At 35.9% G+C, this 17275-nt stretch overlaps 1 protein-coding gene across 2 annotated transcripts in view; it reads right to left on the bottom strand.

Moving 5' to 3' along the window:
• The window catches only part of SLIT2 (slit guidance ligand 2), a 377012-nt gene that overhangs the window by 202384 nt on the left and 157353 nt on the right, over positions 1-17275 (bottom strand). The gene's annotated exons all lie outside the window — the stretch shown is intronic.

Raw genomic sequence — 17275 nt, 5'->3', positions numbered from 1 at the left:
AATGACAACCATACATTCAAGACTTACATTTTTAATACATAAACCATCATGTTTCTTTCTTTTTCTAATGATTTAGAAATATAAAGTGAGAACTCAGAGAACACATGCCTAAACAACAGGTCCAGGATAGAATAAAAAGTAGACTGATTTTAATACTATATCTTCATTAACTGAGTGTCTACTATGTTTCTATAATGGAAGAAAAGAATTGAATAAGTAAGACCACTGGTGACAAAGTATAATCAACCCTTCTTGAACTTAATTTCAACTATCTTTGATATATACAAATATAACAAAGGATAGTGTTGAGTAAAATGGTTAATCTCTTTGAGTTTCAGTTTGCTCATCTATAAAATGGAAATAAAGAATCATTCTACATATGAACTACAGAGGTTCAAAATTTCCATACTTCATGGGAAGAGTGCATTGACCCTTCTCTCCACCAAGAGATAGTGACAGCTGTAACTATAATAAAGTTAACTTGGGACTTTCACATAAATAGGCTTATTTATAAATTGCTTTAGAGATTTTAACCTATTCTTAAAGCTTCTATAATTATACTTATGTAAATTATTAAATGTGGAAATATTTGAAAAGACTAAAGCTTAGTAAGTGATCAAAAAATAATACCTGCTACTATTATAATAGCTGAAACACTCCTAGAATCAAATACTTCTTCCAGTCAGTTGCACTTCCTAGCACTTTAAATATTTACAGACTTTTCATGTGCTCAAATGAGATATCTAGTTCTCTCACAGCATACTTGTAGACATTCCTTCCCTGAAAGTATCCAAACTTTATTTTATCTTTATTATCATAATTACACAAAATATGAGAATACTAAAATAGAATGTTACGTCTCATCTAGGTCATCAAGAAGAGATTCTTCAGATGCCATAAATATGTTAGTTGTTCAAAGACAAAAACATTTAGTCAAACTTAATCAGTCTCTGCAACCTGTGGAATACCACTAATGTACTAAAATCTGCATTAAAGGATTACAATAGGTAGAGGAGAGAAAAAGAGGGGGCAGAAAGAATATTTAAAGAAATAATGGCTGATAATTCCAAAATTTTATGAAAACATGATACACACCCAAGAAGCTCCAAGAAACTCCAAGTGAGATAAAAGCAAAGAGGTCCAAAATACATGGGAAAGAAAAAACAGACAAAATTGAAGGAAGAAATAGACAATTCATAAATAATAGTTGAAGACTTCGATACCTAATTTTCAATTATGGATAGAAAACTTAAACAGAAGATTAGTAAAGAAATAAAGACTCAACAACCCTATAAACTGACTAGATATTACAGACATGTATGGAATATTCCACCTAGCTATATAGTAGAGTACACATTCATTTTATATGCACCTGGAACATTCTCCAGGATAGACTATATGTTACACCTTAAAACACATCTCAGTACATTTAAAAACATTGAAATCATGCATAAGTATGTTCTCTTACCAAAATAGAATGAGATTAGAAATAAATAACAAAAGAAAATTTGGGAAATTCCCAAATATGTGTTAATTAAACAACGTATTCCTAAATAGCAATGTCTCAAAGGAAAAATACTAAGGGGAATTACAAACTATTTTAGGGTGAATGGAAATGAAATAACAACACATTAAAGAAAACTTATTTGATGTAACTAAAACAGCACTTAGAAGGAAATAAATAAATGAAAAAAAAATCCCATGTTCATGGATTGGAAGATACTCTCCAAATTGACTTATAGTTTCAAAACAATTGCTATTGAAATACTAGCTGGTTTTTTTTTTGTTTGTTTGTTTGTTTTGCAGCAATTGATAAGCTACTACTAAAACTCATACATAAATTCAAGGGATGCAGAATTATAAAAAAAAATCTTGAAAATAAAGAACAAAATTGGAGGACTCACACTTCCCAATTTCAAAACTTACTACCAAACTACAGTAATCACTGTGTGTTATCAACATAGGCATAGACATAGATCAGAGGAGCATAAATAATTGTATAGAAATAAGCCCTTACATTCATTGTCAATTGGTTTTCAACAAGCTCTCAAGACAATTAAAAACTATAGTCTTTTCAACCAATGTTGCCAGGACAACTGAATATCCACATGCAAGAGAATGAAACTGCACCTCTACCTCACACCATATACATAAAAAAAAATTTAGCTCAAATGAAGTCAGACCTGAATGTAAGACCTAAAACTAAAGAAATCCTAGAATAAAAGACAGAAGTAAATCTTTGTGACCTTGAATTAGGCAGTGTGCTTTAGATATGACACCAAAAGCACAATTGACAAAAGCTAAACAAACTGGACTTTGTCATTATTAAAAATGTGTCATGCTCAAAAGACACCTTCAAAAAAGTGAAAAGGGGGCTTCCCTGGTGGCGCAGTGGTTGAGAGTCCGCCTGTCGATGCAGGGGACACAGGTTCGTGCCCTGGTCCGGGAGGATCCCACATGCTGCGGAGTGGCTGGGCCGTGGGCCATGGCTGCTGAGCCTGCGCATCCGGAGCCTGTGCTCCACAGCGGGAGAGGCCACAACAGTGAGAGGCCCTCGTACCACAAAAAAACAAAACAAAACAAAAAGTGAAAAGGCAACTTACGGAATGGGAGAACATATTTGCTAATCAAATATCTAATAAGGAGCCTGTAGCAAGAGTATATAAAGAACTCTTACAACTCAGCAATTAAAAGACAAATAACCCAATTTAAAAGCTAAACAGAGTTACCATATGACCCAGCAATTTCACTCTTAAGTATACATCCAAGAGAACTGAGAACATATCTCCACATAAAATTTGTTCATAAATCTTCATAGCAAGGTTATTAAAAAAATCGCTAAAAACTGGAAACAATTCAAATGCCCATTAACTAAAAAATGAATAAATAAAATGTGGTAAGTCCATATAATGGAATATTATTTGGACACAAAAAGGAATAAGTACTGATACATACTACAACATGGCTAAACATTGAACATCATGCTCAGTGAAAGAAGGCAGACACAAAAGGCCACACTTTATATGATTCCATTTATATGAAATGTCCAGAACAGGCAAATTCATATGCAGAAAGTAGATTAGCAGTTGCTAGGGGCAAACACAACTAAGGTGAGGGAAGCAAGAATGGGGAGTGAGTGGTAATGGGTCCAAGGTTTCTTTTTAGGGTGATAAAACTGTTCTAAAATTAGATAGTGGTGATGACTGCACAACTCTAAGAATAAACCAAAAAACACTGAATTGTATGCATTAAAAGCATGAATTTTACATTATGTGAATTCTGTCTCAAAAAAAGCATTTATTTTTTTAAAAATCATTTGTAATAAAGCAATTTACCAGATCCCAAGTCTGTGAAATAAAAAGATTCTTGCAAGCCAAAAAGTATTTGTTTATTTACTCTGATAGTTTACAGCATAAATGTAAAAGATTTCATCATAGCATGGGAAAAAATTAATTTGGATTTTCTTTCATATTAAGTTAATAGTTCTGATACAAGCTGAGGCTAATAATAACAAAAATATGCAGGGAAATACTGTTAAATTTTTTTCTATATATAAAATGATTAATTTATATTAAATTACATCTAATGGGCTAAGAGCATAAATTAATCCTATATTAACTGTTTTATTCAGCTGTAGAAAAAATCTAACGTACAATAGAAGACTCAAAATGAGTAAATTTGTTTTGCATAAATTTTTTAAAACATAAAATGTGCATTTATTAATTTTTATTAACCAAGGAATCTAAGCTGCATAATGATCACCTCTGAAGAGTTAAATATAAATGAATATATATGCATATATAAATACATACGTGTGTGTGTATACAAATATTTTACCATGAGAAAAATAATTGAACCTGAGTCAAAATAACTCTGAAAATATTATCTTCCCAAGCTCACATCCAAAATAATATAAAATGAGAGATCATTAATGACGGTTTTTCATAACTCTCATTTTGAAGTAGGGTAGCTCTGCCCTCTCATGCTCTCCTCTTTGGCTCTGCCCTCCCTTCCCAACTTTCTTGCACAAATTTACAAGTCCACATATTAAATAACTTTCTAATTCTTTGTCTCAACACTATATAAAAACCAAACAGCTTAAAACACAGTGGCTCAAACAACCCTACAGTGGATCAAACAACCCTACATTGGCATTTTCCCATCTTTGTCCTTTCCCCTGAAATGACCTACCATATGCCAGATGATTTGAAGTCAGGTGTCATGTAAAGGCCATGGTTTTTGGAGTAAGATCCATCTGGGCTCATATACAAGACCTACCACAAACTAATAGGTAAATGACCTAAAATAATTTAGTCTACCATGCTGCACTTAAGTTTCTTGGACTATAAAATGGGTATAAGCATTCTTACTTCCTGGTAAGATGCTGAGATGATGTAATGCACCAAGATTCTAGAGAATCAGATCCGTGGGATCCTAGGAATTATATACAAACATGTATGAGCACAGGTGCATTTGAAAGGTGGGAATGGAAGAGGGTCAACACATTTCATCTGATTTTTCCAATACGACACAGACCAAATTTAAGAAGCCCCAGGAGCTCAAAGTTTAAAAGTGGATAATATTCTTTCTTCATTAGGTATTGTGTAGGACACAAAAAAGCTATATAAGAAAACTGTCACTTAGAACAATGCCATGAGCTACAGTGATACAAGCTGTTTCTTCCTGATGTTTCTGTGGTTCTACCAGGTAGATTGCGTCATCATGTTCCCTAGGCTTCTCAGACTGAGGCTCACTTACTATTGACTCAATGAGTACAAATTAAGTTCCAGAGTCAGAAGCTGGGTTTCCACAGTGAATGAAATAGGAATGGCCTTTCTCCTAAAGGAATTTATAATCTGGTAGGACTAGAAAGATGGTAAAAGTCAAGTGCAATATCATGAACAAAAGGGAAGTTGGATGAGCACAGAGCAGGGTCAGCAAACTGAAATTTTACCCTGTAAGGGAAAAGGGAATCAGGGTCAGCTTTGGGGCAAAGCGATGCTTAAGCTACGATACGAGCATAAATAGTAGAGAAGGGAGCTGGTCTCACACATTCTGCCCTAGAATAAAAAAACCGGATGTATAAAAGTCCTGAAGTTCAAACAGAGGAAGTAATACAAAATTGAGGCCTGAAAAGAGTTTCTGTCATGCATGAGCTTGGAGTTGGGGATTACATTCTCCTGGTTGACTTACTCTATTTTTGTATATTTCTTTTTATTATATTATACTGTAATAACTTGTTTCTATCCAGCTTATTTCTCCTATAATTCGTCTGTGAGCCCCTTGAGCTAGGTGCCATGTCATATGAATACTGCATCCCAAGCTAATCACTGAGATTGAAAAGCTGTTTAACAAGCCTTTGTTGAACAAATGAGCTTAAAAAAAACGCTAACATCACAGACTGTTTTGATGCAGGTGGAGATAAGGAACAATTGCTGATCACCACCATTCTCAGATTTCCTCTGCTTTTCTTTATCTGTAGCCCCATCTCAGCATCTGTCTGAAAAGACTTGTCCATCATAAGCACTGCCAATCAAAGTGCTTTGTTTTGCTTTTGCTTCTGACCACAGAACAGGCCTTTCACAGTGCAGTAGATATAATCTTTGGTGTTTGGCTCTTCTCCACTATGCTAATTTTTCATTGGATATGTAGGAGCTTGAACTTGGCAAAGAAATATTTAGTTTTTCCCAGCTATGTCCATATACAGAACTCAGTCAAAAGCTTGAGAATAAGGGGCACCTCATATTCTGCTGAAATCATGCCCATTGAGCTTTGCTCAAATAAGGTGGACAAACAGAAGTTTCATGTGACATCACTTGGCCTTCTGAAGATACTTTCATGCTCCTGCCAACTGAGAGTCCTAATGTTTTGCTGGCTTGTTTGGGACTAAGCTGTTGAGATTGTGAAGTCAAGTTCTCCACTACTGCCTGCCAACAAGGAATGATGAATTAGAATAGTTGAGAGGATGGCAGGGCCAGTGAAAGGGTAGACATTATTTGGTTAAAACTGAAAAGAAATAACAAGAGGCAGACATTTCTAGAGAGTTTTTAGTCCAGTTTTGTTCTTCACAACTTGAAAAACATATTTTGACCCAGATTACACTACTGGTGATTTTGTTACCATATTTAAGTATGTATGTCCATTGATTTTCTTCCATACCGGTCCCTTCATTTGTTTTCCCTAAAGACAAAACTCTAACCTAAAATAGCTATTAAAGGGGAAGAGCAGGCACTGGGGAATTAAATTTCAGTATCTGGAAGGCAGTCTAACAGTCTGTGCTTAAAAATCCTTTCTCATCACACAAGCTGTTAGCATTTTTGTAATACGTTGCATCCCTTTGAAAATCTCAGGGCAGAGATCCTATATGTTTTAGAGACAGCAGCATCCTGGGAATATGAGCAGTGCACATGTGAACCAAAGTTAGACCGCACAAAAGTCTGACTTTAAAAGTAATAAGATTTGGCTGATTTGAAAGGAGAGATGTTCCTAGTGTAATCATCAATGTAGCCTTTTTGTAATACGTTGCTTACAGATTCAGTGTTGAATTTTTTAGCAATATAACATATATAACTAAAAGTGCACAAGTCCTAAGAACACAGCTTGATGAAGTTTAACAAAATAAACACACCCATGTAAGAACAGCAAGGAAACAAAACACTACCAGTAAATCCCTTCCCCATGACTCTTCTCATTTAATTCCCTAAAGGAAAGCACAATTTTGATTCTTACTATAGCAGATTAGTTTTGTCTATTTTTAGACTTATTTATAAATAAGACTTATGGACAAGAAATCATGCAGTCTGGACCTTATTCACCTGGCATTTTTTTCTCAACACTATGTTTGTAAGAGTCTATGTTGTTGTATGTAGCCACAGTTTATTTTCATCACATACTGTATTCATACCCAAAGTCTGAATATTCTCCAATTTATTTTTTATGTCCCATTGTTGATGAAAATTTAGGTTGTTTCCACTGGAGGTTTTAATAATACTGTTGTTATGAATATTCTGGAACACATCTTTTAAAACACAAATCTACATAGCAATCTACTTATGTTAGGTTGAGCATCTACCTAGAAGTAGAATTGTTAGACCATAAGGAATGAGTAAGTAATTGTTGGACCATAAGGAATTAGTAAGTTCAGTTTTAGCAGATATTACAAAACAGTTTTCTAAACAGGTTATGCCAATTTACACCCCAAATGGCAATTTTTGAGAGTTTCAGTAGGTCTACAGTCCTTGTCAGCACTCGGTGTTATCAGTTTTTTGGTTTTTGTTTCTAATGGCTGTATTAATGGGTAAGTAATGGTGTCTTACTGTGGCTTTAATTAGCATTGTCCTAATAAGTAATGATGTTGAACATCCTTTAATGTGTTTATTATCTATTTGCATATTCTCATTTTGAAGCGCCTGTCCAAGACTTTTGTCCTCCTTTCTTTTTTTAAATTTTTATTTTCTATTGAAGTATAGTTGATTAACAATGTTGTGTTAGTTTCAGGTGTACAGCAAAGTGATTCAGTTATACATATACATGTATATATTCTTTTTCCCATTTAGGTTATTAAAGAATTTTGAGCAGAGTTCCCTGTGCTATACAGTAGATCCTTGTTGGTTATCTATTTTAAATATAGCAGTGTGTACATGTCAATCCCAGCCTCCCAATCTACCCCTCCCTCCACCCTTCCCCCCTGGTAACCATAAAGTCATTCTCTAAGTCTGTGAGTCTGCTTCTGTTTTGTAAGTAAGTTCACTTGTATCATTTTTTTTTTTTTTAGATTCTGCACATAAGCGATAATAATATGATATTTGTCTGACTCTATTTTGTTTGTTTTCTTGGGTTATCTGCTCTTTCTTATTGATTTATAGAAGTTTGAAATATAATTATAATTTGTATAAGAATCCTTTTGTGGTTACATTTACATATATTACAAATACTCCTCTATTCTTATTTATGAAGTGGTGTCTCTGATAAAAGTTTTTAAAATTTTAAGAGTTCAAATTCTCATTCTTTTCATTTTTTTTGTGCTTTATGTGTTTCATTTTTTTAAAAATGTGCCTAACCAAAGATTTTGAGAATATTCTATGACATTTTCAAGAAATATTATTCTTGGGCATTTCCTATTTCAATCTTCAATCTACCTGAAATTAATGTTTGTGTATATCTGAGATAAGATGCAGTTGTTTTTCTTTGTAAATCCAGTTAACCTAGGACTATTTATTGAAAAGACTCATTTCCTTATGGCAAGTGAAGAAAGACTACACTGTCACAGAAGGGTTGAGTCAACCCAGAAGCGACACACATCACATGCTATTGTCCAGATCTAGTCACATGGCCCAACTAGCTGCAAGAGTACCAAGAACAGAAAATGAAGTATCTCTGAATATTATTGTTGTTGTAATATTTGCCAAGATAATCATACCTCTATCATATGAAAACATACTTTCTGAATTATTTTACTAATCATGCACTGGAGAGAATAAACAATAACATATTCCTTTATAACAGAGAGCCCAAATGGAGACCAATTTTTAAGAATTAACTAAAGGCAGGAATTAACTTGCTAAATTGTTGTTTTCCAAATGGAAATCACATGGAAAGTTTGATTACGGCCACCACGTACTACTTAGTACATAAATACCATCTTCCATTTGTGTTGAATTTAATAACAGTAGTCTCAATGTTTTCCTGTTGATAATCACAGATTAATTAAAAAAGAGTGAAGAAAGCCCAAACAGACAGATAGACAAGTACAATGAAAATAATATGCCAGGCATGCTGCTTTGCATTCCCACACATGGGAACAATCATGGGGAAAAAAACCCTCCAACACTACCATAAATTACTGTGATTGCAAAATAAAAGTACATACATCATTAACAATGATGTCTCTATCTTACTCATATTTCTTAGTATAGTACAAAATAACTAACTCCCATAATGAAAATTTTATATTTTCACCTTTTTCCTAGACTTCAGATCTTTCTGAGAGTTCTAAAAAATGATTAAGATGATTCCCTTACTTCAGCAGTTCCCCATAAATCTGTTTCAAAGGGAAGCAGGACATTCTTAGTAGTCGAAGGAAACTTCCTTATTTTCTTAAACTCCTAGGACACAGACTTAGAGTAATAATACTTTATTACTTTATTAGTAATAGAGCAATGATACTGTATTACTTTGTTAGTAATAAAGTAATTATTACTTTATTAGTAATAATTTATTACTAAGTACTTGAATTTACACGTATATATGTATGTGTGTATAATATATATACTACCTATTACATATATCATATGTATGTAAAATAACAGTATATATACAAATATATATAATTCGATTTATCATGTGTTACAACTATCTACACAAGTAGATTGATTACACCTTCCTTAGGAGTAGGAACAATGACTTAGTTATTTTTGTTTTGTTTTTGAATATTCATCATATCTGGCAAAGAACATGAGGAACTCAGTCCATGAAGTGACTCCCCCAGTCCCCTCCCTTACCTGTTCAATTCAGACATCAGGAAACCGTATACAAACAAGCTCTTCTTTTTAAGGGTTATAAGGCATATTTTTGAAAAATCTTTGCAAGTTTTTCACAGTATTTTATTAAGATGTATTTTTAAATTCTATTTCTAGTCATCCAGACTCATAGAATGTTACAAATTAATGTTCAAAATTTTGAGAGACTATAGTTATGGCTTGGGGATAATAAGGATCTATTATCTAAATATAGATTTTAAGTTCTTCTGAACCTCTCCCACATTTGGCTGTAATTTTATAACTACAGAGAAATGTGCTGTTTTGTTTAAAGTATAGGGCAGAGACGGATTTATAATGATTCTAAGTTTTATGGACAACACTTCCTCTTGTCCATTCACTCATTAAATAATGCATTTATGAATGCTTTATTGCACACATGACTGGCACCAGGTTTGTGCTAGATTATCAAGAAATATATAAAATAACTGCTAACACCCACTGAGCAATTCTTATGTGGTAGGCAGTCTGCCAAGAGTTCTTTGAAGAGCTTGCCTTGTATTAACTATCACTATCCCTATTAAGTTAACCTTATGCGATTCAGGGAATTCAGTTGTTTGCCCAGGGTCACAAAGCTAGTGAGCGACAGAGCAGTGACTGGGATCAAGGCTGTCTTGTTCTAGAGCCAGAGTATCTCTAATCTTTACACTATTCTGCCTCTACTCTCAGGATAAGCAGTTATTAAACTGGTGTTCTAGAAAACATCTGAGGTTTTAAGTTAGAGGATATTTAAATCATATCTTAGGAAATTTCCTTATTACACTTAAGAGTTTGATAAGGTACAGTAGAAACTAGTCCTCAATTCTAGAAGAAAAAGATGTAAAATATATTATCTGACTTTGTTCATCATGATGTTTAGGTCTCATAAACTCTGTTTTTGCCTAAGAGTGGATACAGCAATAAATAATGATGCAACTGACAAATTGTGAAGGTTTTAAAACTTAAGGATACACTGTTCAAGCCCACATTAGGACAATGTTATGGACCAACAATCTTTATTGGAGAAAAATTAAAGTTTGTGTGGTCCAAAGAATAAATCTTCTAAACTTCACAACTGTGTTTTTTTTTTTTAAAAAAAAAACATCATTGACTTGTCTTCAACTTCTGCATTGGATGACTAACACTTACCAAAATGGCAAACAGCTCTAGCACTGCAAATTAAAATTTCATATAAGCTTTGTACCTGCAAAATACCCTGACTTTGAGAAGGCTCTGTGAATCAAATGCTTTGCTAACAGCACCTATCTGTATCAAAACCACAGCACTCTCTTACCTAATAAAGTCCTTCTTTCTTTGTTAATTAAGACAGTACCAAAGAAATAAATAGATAAATAAAGTTACTTATTCAGTCACGAGTACTGAATGTTCCCAGTAGGCAGTCTTTTCACAATTCAATTTCCCCAGTGGGACTAGAAGAGGAAATGAAACAACAAATTGTACTCCTGATGAACTAAGCAGAGGCCACTATTCTAAAGGGAGTCCTGCTAGGCCAATTAGCTCATCATGTTAACAGAGGAGCAATCCAGAAACCAATGCCCCAACAGCAAAATTTCAAAAACGCAAAGCTCAATGGCCTTTTGGAACACTGTCTCCAGTGGAAACTCCTGGAAATTGTTGAGTGGTTTGCCAATGGTATTTTAATATATTATATGAAGCAAAGATTCATATTAAGTCAAAATAGGAGCATTATTTCATCATTGCATATCTACATTAATATACTTAACCATTTATACATATTTTTCATTAAGTGGCACTTACTTGTATTTCCTGAGTCAACTTAAGCAAAAATGGCACAGAATAGCAATATTTTAAATTACTGTGGTTTCCCCAGTTTTCCAGGTGTATATTGTTTAACTCCCAAAGATAAAATATAGCTAGCCTTCAATTTGACAAGTTCATCTATTTAAAAAATGTATATGTGTACAAAACAACATATTTTAGAATTAAATGGAATTTAGTGTGAACAATTATTAAATACATTATTATAATTAAAATAACATAGATACATCTCTTAAGAAATTTGGGAATTTTATATGAATGAATAGTTTTGTAATATCAATATCATCTTACATTTATAGACTAGAGCTTACAGAGTACTTCTACTTGTATTACCTTTTTCAGTATCTCAATATTTTGTTGTTTTAAAACTAAAAAAAAGTATCTCTAAGTCAAATCCTTCACCACTGTTATGTTCTCTTACAATTTTTCCGCATTTAAATCTTTATTTAAAAAACATACTAACATCTTTTCATGTAGGCGTTTAATTTTTTTTTTATCAAGACTGTGAACATGGATCAGTGCTACTGTCCTTATTTTACCTAAAAGAACTGAGGAACTGTGATGAGAAATGGTATTTATTGATGATCGGCAAAGCCTGAGTAAACCTTCAACCTCTCAGTTCCAGAATCCTACTTGCACTTGAGGTATATTAACCCAGTAATGGATAAAGCAGCATGTGCTGAATGGACGCTCAAGATGAAATGTGTAGGGTAGAAAGTATGGAAGGATGAGGTGAAAGTAATCAGGTGAGCAATGAATTTGCTAAAACTAACAACCACATTATTAATTGTAAATAGATAGTTTTTTCCTCAGTATAACAATAATGCTAACTTACTTTTATTTCTTTATTAGATATGTAGTACATACTCAGTGTATAAACTGAATACCAATAACTAAAAATGTACTATATAACAACAATAAAAACCAATGAATAAATATAAAATATTTCAGTACGAGTTTTTAAATGAGAAACAGAATTAGTATTGTTTTCATATCTTTGCTCTTTATTTTTTTATTTTTTATTTTTTTGCGGTATGCGGGTCTTTCACTGCTTTGGCCTCTCCCGTTGAGGAGCACAGACTCTGGACACGCAGGCTCAGCGGCCATGGCTCACGGGCCCAGCCACTCCGCGGTATGTGGGATCTTCCTGGACCGGAGCACGAACCCATGTCCCCTGCATCGGCAGGCGGGCTCTCAACCACTGCGCAACCAGGGAAGCTCCATATCTTTGCTCTTATTCCAACTAACAAATATAGCTAGTTATATTGTGATACATTACATATACAACAAATAATTCAAGTTTTACACAGATAATTTAACTCTTTTCACTTCTGACTTAAGCAATAACTGTTACTCAGTTTTCTTAGGTGCAGTGCAAACAACTTGGTAATAGTGTTGGGGGCAGATTTAAGCCTTGGGAGCCTTATGAGTCTCTGATTTGAATTTTAGGTTCCACATCTCCCCAGCCATATGAGTCTAAGCATTTTATTTATTTATGGTACCCGTCCTTCAAGGCCCATCTTCTTGTTTCTCCCTTTTATCCTCTCAGTTACCTCCAGGAGCTCTGTTGTTTCTCTGTCATTCAGGACTCAGTGTTCCCCAGCTTCCCATTTCTCCCTCTTTCCCTCCAGAGTAAAAATGAGGTACATACTCTAAGATCACAAATCAAATGAGAAAAGAGTAAAACATTATAAAATAATTTTTTTTAAGTTAAAAATAAATCTAAGCACATTCTGGACAGAGAGATACACATGTAACCGAGCAAGAAGTCATGTGCCTGTGGTGCAGAAAGCCGAACTCTGACAGCAGGCATTTGCGGCAAAGTAAGGATTTATTTGCAGGGCATAAAGCAAAGGAGTGGGAGACAAGTCTCAGATCCACTTCATCTTGGTCTTTGAGTTAGGAATTTTTAAGGGGGAAGAACAAAGGAACTAGGATTAATCATTGCCTTGTGACATTTCTTAATCATAGTTTCAGGAATCAGGATGTCTCCTTTTTATAATTCTCTGTCCAGGTAGTCCATGGCTTGGGGATCTGTGGGCTCATCTTGCCCTGGAGAAACACCTGAGCTTGTAAGTTAATGATGAGGTAGTACAATGTAATGATGATGTAGCAATTTTAATACATTGATGATGTTATCAACAATAGCCGACTCTGGTTGATAAGTGTTCAGTTAGCATAGGATTGAGGCCAGAGGGGACAAGAAAGGGATTGAGGTCAGAGGAGACAAGCAAGGGAATAAACTTTTGGATAGAGAGACTAATCATAAACTCAGTAAGGGAACTCGGTTTTAGGGGGAGTCCGTTTCACACATAAACAAACACATAAATAAATGACGTGTGACGGGCCAGGGAGCAAGTGTGACCTTCCCGGGGAACAGGCCAAAAGTTAGCAATAGGGGTAGGTCAGGTCCAGCAGAACCTGGACAGTGGGGAGTGGGGGGAAACTGTGCCCTGGAGGGTCCCTGCACTTGAGCTAATGGCAGGTTATAAGACCAACTTCAGACCCATTCAACTGAGCACGTGCAGGTCATGCAACAGGTACCAGGCCTTAGGGGGCCACATAGGTTCCAGTAATGGATCTGTGACTCCTTGGTCCTCATGCCAGAGAAACCCACATCCTCACTGAGGTCCAGGCCCAACACAGAGGTAGACTGGAAGTCCCCCTCCACTGGAAAAGAAAGATCCACGTCCAATCTCAGAATATCCTGTTGGCTCTACCCTCAAAATATATCCAGAACAACACCACTTCTCACCATCTTCACTGCTGTCACTCTGACTCAGTTCATTATCATCTCTTGCGTGGATTTTTGCAGTAGCCTTCAGTGGTAGGCAGAATATTGGCCCCCCAAAGATGTCCACACTCTATAGAATGTCACCTTAAGTGGCAAAATGGGCTTTGCAAAAGAATTAAATTAAGAATCTTGAGATGGGGAGATTATCCTGGTGGGCCCAATGTAATCACAAGAAGAAAGCAGGAGTGTCAGAGTCAGAGAGAGACTGGAAGATGCTACCTTTCTGCCTTTGAAGCCAGAAAGGGGCCACAAGCCAAGGAACACAGGTGGCTTCCAGAAACTGGAAAAGGCATGGGAATGGATTCTCCCCAAGAACCTCCAAAAGGAACACACCCTGCCAACAACTTGATCTCAGCCCATTGAGAACCATACCAGACCCCTGACCTCCAACACTGAAAGATAATAAACTTGTCTTGTTTTATTCAAAAAAAAAAAAAAAAAACAAAAAACTAATCACCTTCTAAAATAACATTAAGAGCCCACTGGTAAAATAATAATTCATTTTTAAAAACCAATATTTATTAAAGATGATACTTTAGGCATTGGATAAGTGTTTTACATGCATTAGCTTGTTCGGTATTCATTACCAACCTGCGAGATGGGTATTATTAGTGTTCCACTTTTAGATGAAAAATCAGGAGCTTAAATAACCTGGTTAAAGACCCATAGTTAGAGATCAAATGCAGACAACAAAACTCCATTCATAAACTCTCCATTATATCAGATGGGAGAACAAAGTTTAGGCTTGAGGCTAAAAGGGATCTTTTAACTTCCACTGTAATCTAGATCTTGGAACAGCGCCCCCAGGTACGCCTGCAGAGATATCACAGAGCTGGCTGTGAAGGGAACCCACACCTCCAGCCGCATGGATGAGGGCGCAGGTCTGCTGGATGGAATGGGTTAGAGTCAGCAGGCAGAGAGAAGGTCTTCCTAGCTGACGTGCATTCCCTTTCAGCTCTGCCCCTCCCCCAGAAACACAATGTGTGAGAGCGTTCACCCAACAGGAGGGCAAGAAAATGGAGGAGAAAGCCAGAAAGCAGGTGGTCACAAAGGAATCAGCCAGATTGGCTCTGGCTTTTGAGGTACAAAGTTCTGGCTTGCCAGCAAAACTTGTTCCAATGAATGTCTAGCTCTGACCAACACGATTAACTAGAGTTCTTCCCAAGAATTGGATGGAGAGACAATGTTCTTTCGACACAGTGTGTTTGTGGTGATAAAGGCATGATGAGATGGGAGAATCCTTCATCTTTTACCAACCACTCTGTCTACTTTCTTCCTTTTTTTCAGGCATTTCTGACTTCAATTCCATCCTTATTCAGAAGATGATAATGGATGAAGATAATGATGACAAAGATGAAGCCCATCCAGCTTGGATTCAGTGGTTCATCTTTGCAGCCATATCCTCACCAATAACCTAAGCTCACTTGTGTTTTGGGGTTTTTATTGCACCTGACTTAAAATCCCCAACCCTGAATGAATCCAACTGCCCATCTTTTCTGTACATGCACCTTAGTTGCTGAGTGCTCATGGAACAATCTCAGAGTTGGCTGACATCCATATAAAATACATGGTAGCCACCTTTGAGAAGAATTTACCAGCACATGGCAATCCACGTGTTTGGTCAGCTCTCATTCTCTCATTCTCCTGTTCTGAAAATCTCAACTGTTCTCCAACCCCTGGTCCCCACTCTACTGGCCTTCCTCACACTTTATAGAAGCTATTGCCTTCTATTCACCAAGGAAATGGAGAGGTGTTAAACAGAAACTCCCTTGATGTCCAACATCTGAATGTATGAACCAACCTGCTTCTGCATGGCACACTTTCCTTTCCTTCTGTGTTCTGCATCCCTCTTACCTTCCCAGGACCCTGGAGATATCTATTACAAACTTTCTTCCCTATCTTTAGTCATTCTCTCCATACTGACTCCTGCCTAAGTGGGCAAATCTTACTTCCCTTCTTACAACAAAAACAAAAACAAATAAATGCTCTCTCAATTCCATTTCCTCTTCTGGACAATCACATTTGCTCTTTTTTTCCAAACTCAAATATCCAACAAGACATTTACCCTTTATTTCCTCACTTCCTGCTTATTCTAATATTTCTTCCACTCTCACTACTGTACCTAATGTGTTCTCACTACAGTTTTTTTGGCCTCAATATCCACTTTACTAAACCTAATGAAACACTCTTAGCTCTCATTTTATTTAACCTAACATTATTCTACCCTGTGGGCCCATTTCCTCCTTTTTCAAAACTCTCTTTCCTAGATATCTAAGGTACCACATTCCCATTTTTTTCTCTAGCTTCCTTTCTTAAGTAGTTCCTCCTTCTTTAACTGATCATTAAATGCTGTTTTTTTTTTTCCAGGCTCTAGTTGCTCCAAGGTGCTCCTCTTTGTTATTCTATATTCTTTCCTCCATTATAACGTGATTTACTTCCATAGCTTCAATGTCCATCTCTATGTCTATGACTTGTAGATTTATATTGCAATTGAGAGCTTTCTTCTGCACTCCAGACCATATACTCATCTCAACATTGCATTTGCTCCACAGTAGTCCAGACCTAATTCGAAAAGAAAAAAATACTACTTTAATGCTAAACTTATAAACTTCCCCATATCCAAACCTGTACCTCATCCTATATTCCACACCTCATACACTCAAACCAGAAATATGGGAACCATAGTACACTCATCTCTTTTCTATCCATCAACTGCCAAGTTTTACAAATTGTCTCTTCTAAAGATTCAAAAATTATCCACTTTTCTTCATTCCAAGAGCCATCCTTCCAGACTGAGATGCAATAATCTCTCTCCTGCATTACTAAATTGCCTCCTATCCACTCTCTCCACATCTTCCATTCAATTAATCTTCCCATAGTAGTCAGAGTCATCATCAAAATAAGATTTATAGGATTTAAAGGTATGCTTATTAAATCAAATGCATACAGTTCAAAGGTATAGAACATTAAAGTGAACCCCTTCATTAAAAATATAACCTTAGGGCTTCCCTGGTGGCGCAGTAGTTGAGAGTCCACCTGCCAATGCAGGGGACGCAGGTTCGTGCCCCGCTCCGGGAAGATCCCACATGCCGTGGAGCAGCTGGGCCCGTGAGCCATGGCCGCTGAGCCTGCGCATCCGGAGCCTGTGCTCCGCAACGGGAGAGGC

This window comes from Mesoplodon mirus (genome assembly GCF_964341445.2).
Source record: "Mesoplodon mirus genome assembly, chromosome: 2".
Taxonomy (NCBI): Eukaryota; Metazoa; Chordata; class Mammalia; order Artiodactyla; family Ziphiidae; genus Mesoplodon; species Mesoplodon mirus.
This window is presented reverse-complemented; position numbering and strand designations above follow the sequence as displayed.